This window comes from Tamandua tetradactyla, chromosome 20 (assembly GCF_023851605.1).
Source record: "Tamandua tetradactyla isolate mTamTet1 chromosome 20, mTamTet1.pri, whole genome shotgun sequence".
Classification (NCBI taxonomy): Eukaryota; Metazoa; Chordata; class Mammalia; order Pilosa; family Myrmecophagidae; genus Tamandua; species Tamandua tetradactyla.
In genome coordinates, this window is record NC_135346.1 from 48,058,544 (window position 1) to 48,066,976 (window position 8,433).

Below are 8,433 nucleotides of genomic sequence, written 5' to 3' on the forward strand. Positions count from 1 at the left end.
AAAAATACTACAAGGAAAAATACAAAACAATTTGTCTAATGAATATATATGCAAAAATCCTCAACAAAATACCTGCAAGTTGAATGCAACAGCACATTAAAAGAATCATAGGCCATGATCAAGTGGGTTTTACGCCAAATATATAAGGGTGTCTCAATACAATAAAATCAAGTAATGCAATGCACTGCATTAACAAATTGAAGGGGAAAAATTACGTGATCATCTTGATTGCAGAAAGGGCATTTGATGAAACTCAGCATCCTTTCTTGATAAAAATGCCTGGAAATTTGGGAATAGGAGGAAATTTCCTCATTTTGATAAATGGCATGTATGCAAAATCTATAGCTAACATCTTCATCAATGATGAAAGACTGAAAGCTTCCCTCTAACATTTGGAACAAGATAAAGATGCCTGCTGTCACCACTGTTATTCAACATTGTGCTAGAAGTTGTAGCTAGAGCAATTAGGCAAGAAAAGGAAATAAGGGATGCAGATTGGAAAGGAAGAAGTAAAATTTCACTATTTGCAGATGACATGATCCTACATATATAAAGTCCAAACAAATCTATGACAAAGCTAGTAGAGCTAATGGATAAATACAGCAAGGTGGCAGGATACAAGATCAACATAAACAATTAGTGAGTTTCTATGAATAGTAATGAGCAATCTGATGAGGAAATTTTTTAAATTCATTTACAATAGCAACTAAAAGAATCAACCTTTTAGAAATAAATTTAACCAAGGATATAAGGGACTTGTTTGCAGAAAATTACAAAACATTACTAAAATATATTCAAGAGGACCTACATAAATGGAAAGACATTCCATCTCCATGGATTAGAATTTTTAATGTCATTAAGATGTCAATTCTACCTAAATTAATTTACAGATTCAATGCAATCCAAATCAAAATTCAAACAGACTACTTTGCAGAAATGGAAGAGTCAATTATAAAGTTTATTTGGAAGGGTGAGGGGCCCTGAATGGCCAAAATCTTCTTGTAAAAGAAGAACAAAGTTGGAGGAATCATACTTCTTATTATAAAGCATATTACAAAACAGCATGGTACTGGCATGAAAATAGATATATTTACCAGTGGAATTGCATTGAGAATTCAGAAATAGATACATCAATGTAACTTATTAAATCCCCCCTTTTAAAAGCTATTCCATTTCTGGTATATCACATTCCAGCAGCTAGAAAACTAACGCAGGATGTATCCATTGCTACAATAAAAATTAAAAGGTAAAACCTAGGACTGTACAGCACAGTAAACAAAAGGACTATAGTTAATAGTACAAGTATAAAGAATATTCATGGGTTACAACAAATGTCTGACAAAGTGGTAATAATAGAGTGGATTATGAGAAAAAGTACACCTAATGTAAATATTGGATGATAGAAAGAACTATTTTAATAATCTTTCATCAGTTGTAACAAAGGTAACTACTGTTAAAAAAATAATACAGTTATGTAAAAAGTACTATGATTAGTAGTACGAAACTTTCCGTAACAATGCAAGTTGTTGGTGGTGGGTTGTATGTTATTTTATGCATGACTGTTTTGTAAACTCACAATTTAGTAATTGAAAAACAACAATGACAAAAGAAGTGGGGGGATGCTGCTTTGACCTTAATATATATAGTTCATTCATAGTTTTCTACATGATGGACAGCACAGTGGAGCACTCACGCCAATAGCCATTACTAGTGCATTTTTCCAAAGTCACCATCTCTGGGTAAGAACTTTCAGTAAAATGTTTTTGAGGATCACAAGGAATACTTGCAATTTATCAGTATTTTCATACTCTCTGTGGAATTGTCGGTTCACATTTATCAGTTAAAATGTTATTTTACTATTATCAATTAAAATGTTATTTTTAATTTAAAAAATAACAGTAAGCACTTTACTTAATGGACAAGACTTGGATGATTTCCCTCTAAGACTGAATACAAAAGCAGCATGTCCTTATTGATAATAGCATGGTCTAGAGGATTCTGGCTTGTGGTACAAGGAAAGAAAAGTAAGTAGGAAATAAGGATAGGGAAAGAGGATATCCAATGGGCAAACTATGAGAATAAGAACATTCTGCAAGTTTTGCTAGATAACGAGGAAGGACTTTTCATCACTAGCAGTGACTTAATAGAAAATAAAAATCAATGAGATTCCTTTTACAATATAAATAAAAATTACAATGTATCCAGCATTAATCTAACCAAGGGTACCAGAGCCACCCATAGATAACATTTTTGAATTCTAATAAATCACAGAAGACAATGATAATGAAGTGAAAAATCATGCTCTTGGAGGATAGAAAATTTTATAATGCAACTCATTCTCAAATTAGTTAATTCAATGCAGTGTCAATCAAATATTCCATTGGATTTTTTGAGAAATTTGTTAAACTTACTCCAGAATTATATGGAATAATAAAGCACCATGAATAGCTAAATTAATAATAAAAAGAAAAAAGAAAAGATGCTTTCCTCTCAAATATTTACACTTGTTGCAAAGCCATATTACTGAAATCATTTTTTTTTTGCAGGCTCAATAACTTATAAATAGACTGAAGGAATAAGGGTAAACTCATGATATACAATATATACATGTACTAACTTTGGAAGTATGAATCAATGGGAAAAGATACTTTAGTTGATTGTGTTGATAAACTGGCTTAGGAACCACATAAGTGATTTCTGGGTGGATTAAAAACTAATGTGAAAGGTTAAAACTGTATTTTCAATAGAATATAATGGAAAAATTATCTTTCCAACCCAGAGTTGGAGAAGAATTTCTTAAACCAAACCCCAAACTCTACAACCGCATACAAAAAATATATGATTAACTTGATTAAATGAAAATCAAGAATCTGGTCAAAGAAGAACACCGTGGACAAGGAGAAATAGCTGAAATTCACAATGAACTCTTCCAATTCACAATGAACTCTTCCAAATCAACATCGCCAAGGAAAAATGGCAATTGCCAGAAGTGGAACCACCAACGGCTAAAAAATACGTGAAGAATTTCTGAAATTCACTAGTAATGAAATCAGAACAAAAATGAGCTATTACTTTATACCTGTTAAATTAGGTAAACTTTAGAATGCGAGAAACACCAAAGGGCGGTGGTGGTAGTGACCACTGGCATTCTTCTGAAGAGCAAGCTAGCAAGTGCTGTTGTCAGCCTCCCACTGAATATATAAAGTGTACACATGCACGCTATGACCAGGCACCTGTCCTCCTGAGTTTATAGTTCAGAGATTTTCTCACAGAGATGATAAGGGGACAGTTAGGGGCATGTTCATTGTGGTTGTAGTGATTGGAAATTGGTTATCCATCCCATGAAGATAAATTCCCAGTGGGGAATGTACATGAAGTAAAATGACATACAATGAAATTGTTACAAGTAATAGAAATGGAAGTAGTGAACTGGATGACATTCAAGCAGATATATGTATTGTGCCAATATAGCACTGAGTAAAAAAAGTTTTTAAAAAGAGAGTATCATTCCTTTGTTATTAAAATACATTAAAATGCATGCAGACAAATTAACGGCACCTGTTTTACAATTATGCCTGCCTGAGGTTGCCAGATTTAGCCAATAAAAATAAAGGTTTCCGGATTAAAGCTGAATTTGGGGTAAACTAGCCTTAATTATTTGGTATAATTATATGCAATACGTATTTGTTCATAGTTTACAAATTTACTCAGTGCTCTGTATATTATCTGGCAACACTACATCAAACAAAAGACAATTCAATACATTTGAATAGCTGCCTTTTGAGGGTAGGGAAAGGAACAAGAGTGGGAAAATGCAGATAAAATAAAATAAAATAAAAATAACAAAAACAAAAGACAATCATGCATAGATCAACTACGATGAGATGGTAGGAATCAAATATAATAAATTTAAGCTGTTTCTTCTGAGATTAGCAAGGAAAAAAAGGCAGACTAACTCTTGGAGAAAAAAAATCATATACCACAAGTTACAGTAACTTTATTATAAGAGAGATGTGAAAGATTGTGGTATGGAATTGACTTGCAGGAGATTCCCTAGTAAATTTTAAAAAAATGTTCTTTTGGGTTTAGAAATAACCGATTATCTCTATATAAACCTAATAGCTAATTTCATTCTTTCTAAATTTTTACCTTTAGTGAATAAAAATTGTTAATGAATTTTCAGTGCATTAAAATGTTAAGTTCAGGGTTGTCATGCAATAAAAACATTTTGAAATACTATTCCATGTTATAACACACCTGAGTAAAATGCATATACAAAATAATTACTTGAACAGCAAAGGAAGTTACATCCTAACAGGTCTTTTCCTATAGTTGCCACTTAGAGAAAATGCTCTCAGCCAAGATAAACAAGACTTTTGAATCATGAAGGTCTAAATCCATCATAAGCGCTGTATTTAACAGCAAATTCATCCCTATTATCTCTCCCGACCCCAGAAAAATATAATTTCTTCAGCCACAGCACAGTAATCAAAACACTGATATTAGTACCTTGAAAATCTAAAACAATGTGCAAATCAAAGCATTGGATTTAACATGCTTTTATAAGCATCCAAATTCAAACAAGTAAGTTCACTCAGGGGGATATTCAGGCGAGCAAATTGCAGAATTCCTTGTTGTACTTTCCTTTGCATAATTAAAGCATTATCTGGGTATGGAAATTCTCCCTTCATTTGCAACAACTTGAGGTGTTGGCATCAGATAGGAATGAGACTTGCAACCCTAGAGCCTCTAAATTTCTCTCTCTCTCATTCACAGGGATCACTAATATCCTTTCTCTTCATTGTTTATTTCCTTTCAGTTTTCTTTATCTTGCTAATTGTCCTTAACTCCTTACTCCTATGCCCTGCTGAGCCAGTTTGGTATACCCAGTTTGGTATACTATAGTCTCTTGGTTTAGATAAAGTTCTACCTGTGGCGATTTGCCTGTTTTTTTTACCTCTCCCAAGATCTGTTCCTGTAACTCTTTCCTTGATTTATAGTTCCGAGTTCATCACTAAAGTGGGTGAGTAATCAGTGATACCAAATAGCAGTTTTATTCTGAGAACAGATACGATCTTTGAGCCAATTTCAAATTTTTAATAAATTAGACAATTAAATGGCCCTCTGTCGTTTGGCTGGTGTCATTTGCTTCTCAGAGCCTACTGGCCAGAGTAGGGCCTAGACTCATACTGACTGCTTTAAAATCCAAACTCTAGTGGTCAGTGACTGTGTAAATTAGAAAAAACTGATTTTTCTAAACCACATTTTCTAATGTATCAATCATACACAATATTTTTTACTGTAAATAAAGGAATGGCCATTGTTATTTTCCATTGAACCTTTCTATCAAAGTACTTCTAAGAAAAAAACAGAGCGGCAAATGCTTTCCAGCAGAAAATACCTGAGGTCATTGTCACTTTAATTACTCTGTGATCTTGAGTAGAAAATTCCTTTATTTATTTATTTTTAATATGGAAGGCTTCACGAATTTGCGAGTCATCTTGTGCAGGGGCCATGCTAATCTCTGTATCGTTCCAATTTTAGTATATGTGCTGCTGAAAGGAGCACTCCTTTTTCTTTTTTTTTTTTTTTTTTACTGTGTAAAAGGACTGATAGTTTCACCTACTTGATGATATTGTTGTGAATGTTGAATTCTCAACAAATATTTACTAAATATCTATAACGTGTGCCTTCAGTAAACAAGATGGTCTCTATAATCTCAGAATTTGTATTTTATAATAGGGAGATAGAGGACACAAATAAACTAGAAATAACCAGACAAATGTCACCAAGTGATATGTGCTAGTGTAAAAACATTCTTTGATATGCAATATAATGTATGTATAGCTTCAGAATTAGTATGCCTGTAAGTTTGTTTTTATTATCATTTAACTGTAGGTTTATACTTTTAAGAAGTTGAGTTTTTATAGGTTTACTCTTCTAAGTACTCAGTCAGCAGAGCAGGGACTGGCAAACTTTTTCTGCAAAGGGCCAGATAGTAAAGAGTTTAGGATTTGTGAGCCCTATAGCTACTTTGCTGTTGCAGCACAAAAACAGCCCCAGATAACAAAAATAGGCATAGCTGTGTTGTATTAAAATTTTAGTTTTGAACCCAGATCTATATTTCATACAATTGTCATGTGTTTCTTCTAAATAGTAATCTTCTTTTGATTTTTTTCAACCACTTAAAAGTATAAAATCCACTCTGAGCTGGCAAACCATTTAAAACAGGCAGGAAGCCGGGTTTGACCCCAGCCGGAGGGCCATGGTTTGTCATTCCCTGATCTAGACTTGCTTCTCGAACTTTACTATTGTGCACAAATCACTTGAGATCTTGCTAAAATGCTAGAAAGTCTGGCATGGGACCTGAGATTTTGTACTTTCAGCAGGGTCAGAGAGAATACTGATCTTACAGATCTGGAGGACCAGGGATATAGAAATTATTGGTGTGAATGATCACTAAAAGTGTTCCAAGGACACAGAGAGGGTGCTAATATGTCTCTAGAGAAGGGAGCAGGGTGACAAAAAAGTAAAGGGGACTTCTGCTATTTTTTCTTAAAACTTCTGTTTTGTTTGATTTTCTAAAACTGAGATAACATCCCTGAAATAATATTAAGAACATGGAATTCAGGACAAACAAATCTAGCAGAGTCATAATATGGAATTTTCAGGAGCTACTAAACTCATGTTTTCTAGGAACAGTAGCAGACATGGAAAATATGTGCAATATTAAGGTAAACATTCGGAATATACACAGCATATATTGTATCATATGCACATGTATTTATACCCACGCGAAAGAAACACCACAAAATGTCGACAGCGATCATATTTGTGGAATGCTATTAGGAGGGATTTTTACTTTGTTCTTTGTACCTTTGAACTTCAAAGTTCCCACAGTGAACATGTACTAGTTTAAAATCAGAAAAATTCAATCATCTTTGCAGAAGACCAAGAAACCGGTTTAAAAATTAGGGCCTGTTTGAATCAGTACTTATTCTTTACTCTCATTCACGCATAGTCTAATTTATTCAGAAAATACTCAGTGGTCTCAGGTCTATAACCTTGGGAAAGCAGTAGTAGCACTTATGTTTCCCTGGCAAGATCCAACATCTGATCGGTGGCAGGACCTAAATTCCAACGGAGGCCCCTGACTCCAAGTCCCTTCCCCCATGTCCTCTTCCCTATTATTTCCCTCTGGACAGAGGTGGAGCCCAGCATGCAGCTCACTCTCCATTCAAACCTTAGAGCAGGACCACCCTAAGAAGAACTGCACATTTACTGAAGTTTGGCTTGGCCAATGCTGTAAACGAAGATGTGTGAAGGATGCACTTTAATTTTAACAGACTTAACCCTAAGGGGTGAATCCCATGTGTAGAAATTTAAAGATGAGCATAGTTGAAACAGAGGGAGATATTTCCTCTAAGAACTGAATATCTGCACTAAATAGATGCTTGATCATTTCTCTTTTGAAAGAGGGACTGCTAACTGATTTTTACCAATCTGAGGCAGATAAAAGAAAAAAAAAAAGATAGTTGTGAAATCAATCTTAGAACTGACAAATCTTGTACCCTCTGGATAAGTGCTTACCATCTCCTAGGCACCACATGCTTTTTGGGGGGCAACATTTACTATTACGAAGTTCTTCTGTTGTGCTCAAATTTATCTTGGGTAAATTCTACCCCCTCGCTTTCCTTTTCCTCCTTGAGGCCACATGGACATGTCATGAGTTGGACAAGTCTCTATAAGAGACCAGAACCCCCAAATATCCCTGCCTTCCTGCTTAAGAAGCTTGTGTTACAGTTTGGAGCTGTTTATAACAATACTGTATATTTGAGGTCAACTTTTTAAATTTCAAAGCCTTTAGCACCCTTATCTCATTTAATCCTAATGACATCCACTGATGTAGGCTGGTCAGGATATTTATTCTAAGAGATAACTCAGAGTGGTTAAGTGGACTTGCCTAAGGACATACAGCACATAAAGGCTAGAGTTTAGATTTTTTTTTTTTTAATATGAAACGCTTCACGAATTTGCGTGTCATCCTTGTGCAGGGGCCACGCTAATCTTTTCTGTATCGTTCCAAATAGCACTAAGAGCTTAGAATTTAAAGTCTTCTAAATCTTGGCCCAATTCTATTTCCACAAAATCAACCTCTGTTGATTTTGCAGAAGGGAATAAACACAGAGCCAGATAACAGATGTTTAGTTAGGATTAGTTGGGACCTTTTACTTTGTTTCAAGTTTATATTTTCAGAGTTGTTCAGATTCAACTTTGAATCCAGTGCAAGTAAAGTAGAAACTAAAGTTAACTAGGACACATTTAGCCCTAATATTATGTGTCAAAATACCGTTTGGATCTGTCTATTTGAATCTACATTCCAGGGCTTTTCACAACAAAGAGTAAATAAATACATGCATTATTGAGCACAAT

The 8,433-nt window shown here is 34.4% G+C and overlaps 2 non-coding genes across 2 annotated transcripts; both read right to left on the minus strand.

Annotated features, from left to right (window-relative positions):
* Positions 1 to 5,465: 5,465 nt before the first annotated feature.
* Positions 5,466 to 5,568, minus strand: LOC143665112 (U6 spliceosomal RNA). The gene has a single exon (XR_013166783.1). It is a non-coding gene; the product is annotated as a U6 spliceosomal RNA (small nuclear RNA).
* A 2,441-nt stretch (positions 5,569 to 8,009) lies between these two features.
* LOC143665111 (U6 spliceosomal RNA) lies at positions 8,010 to 8,115 on the minus strand. Its single transcript, XR_013166782.1, has one exon. It is a non-coding gene; the product is annotated as a U6 spliceosomal RNA (small nuclear RNA).
* Positions 8,116 to 8,433: the final 318 nt, after the last annotated feature.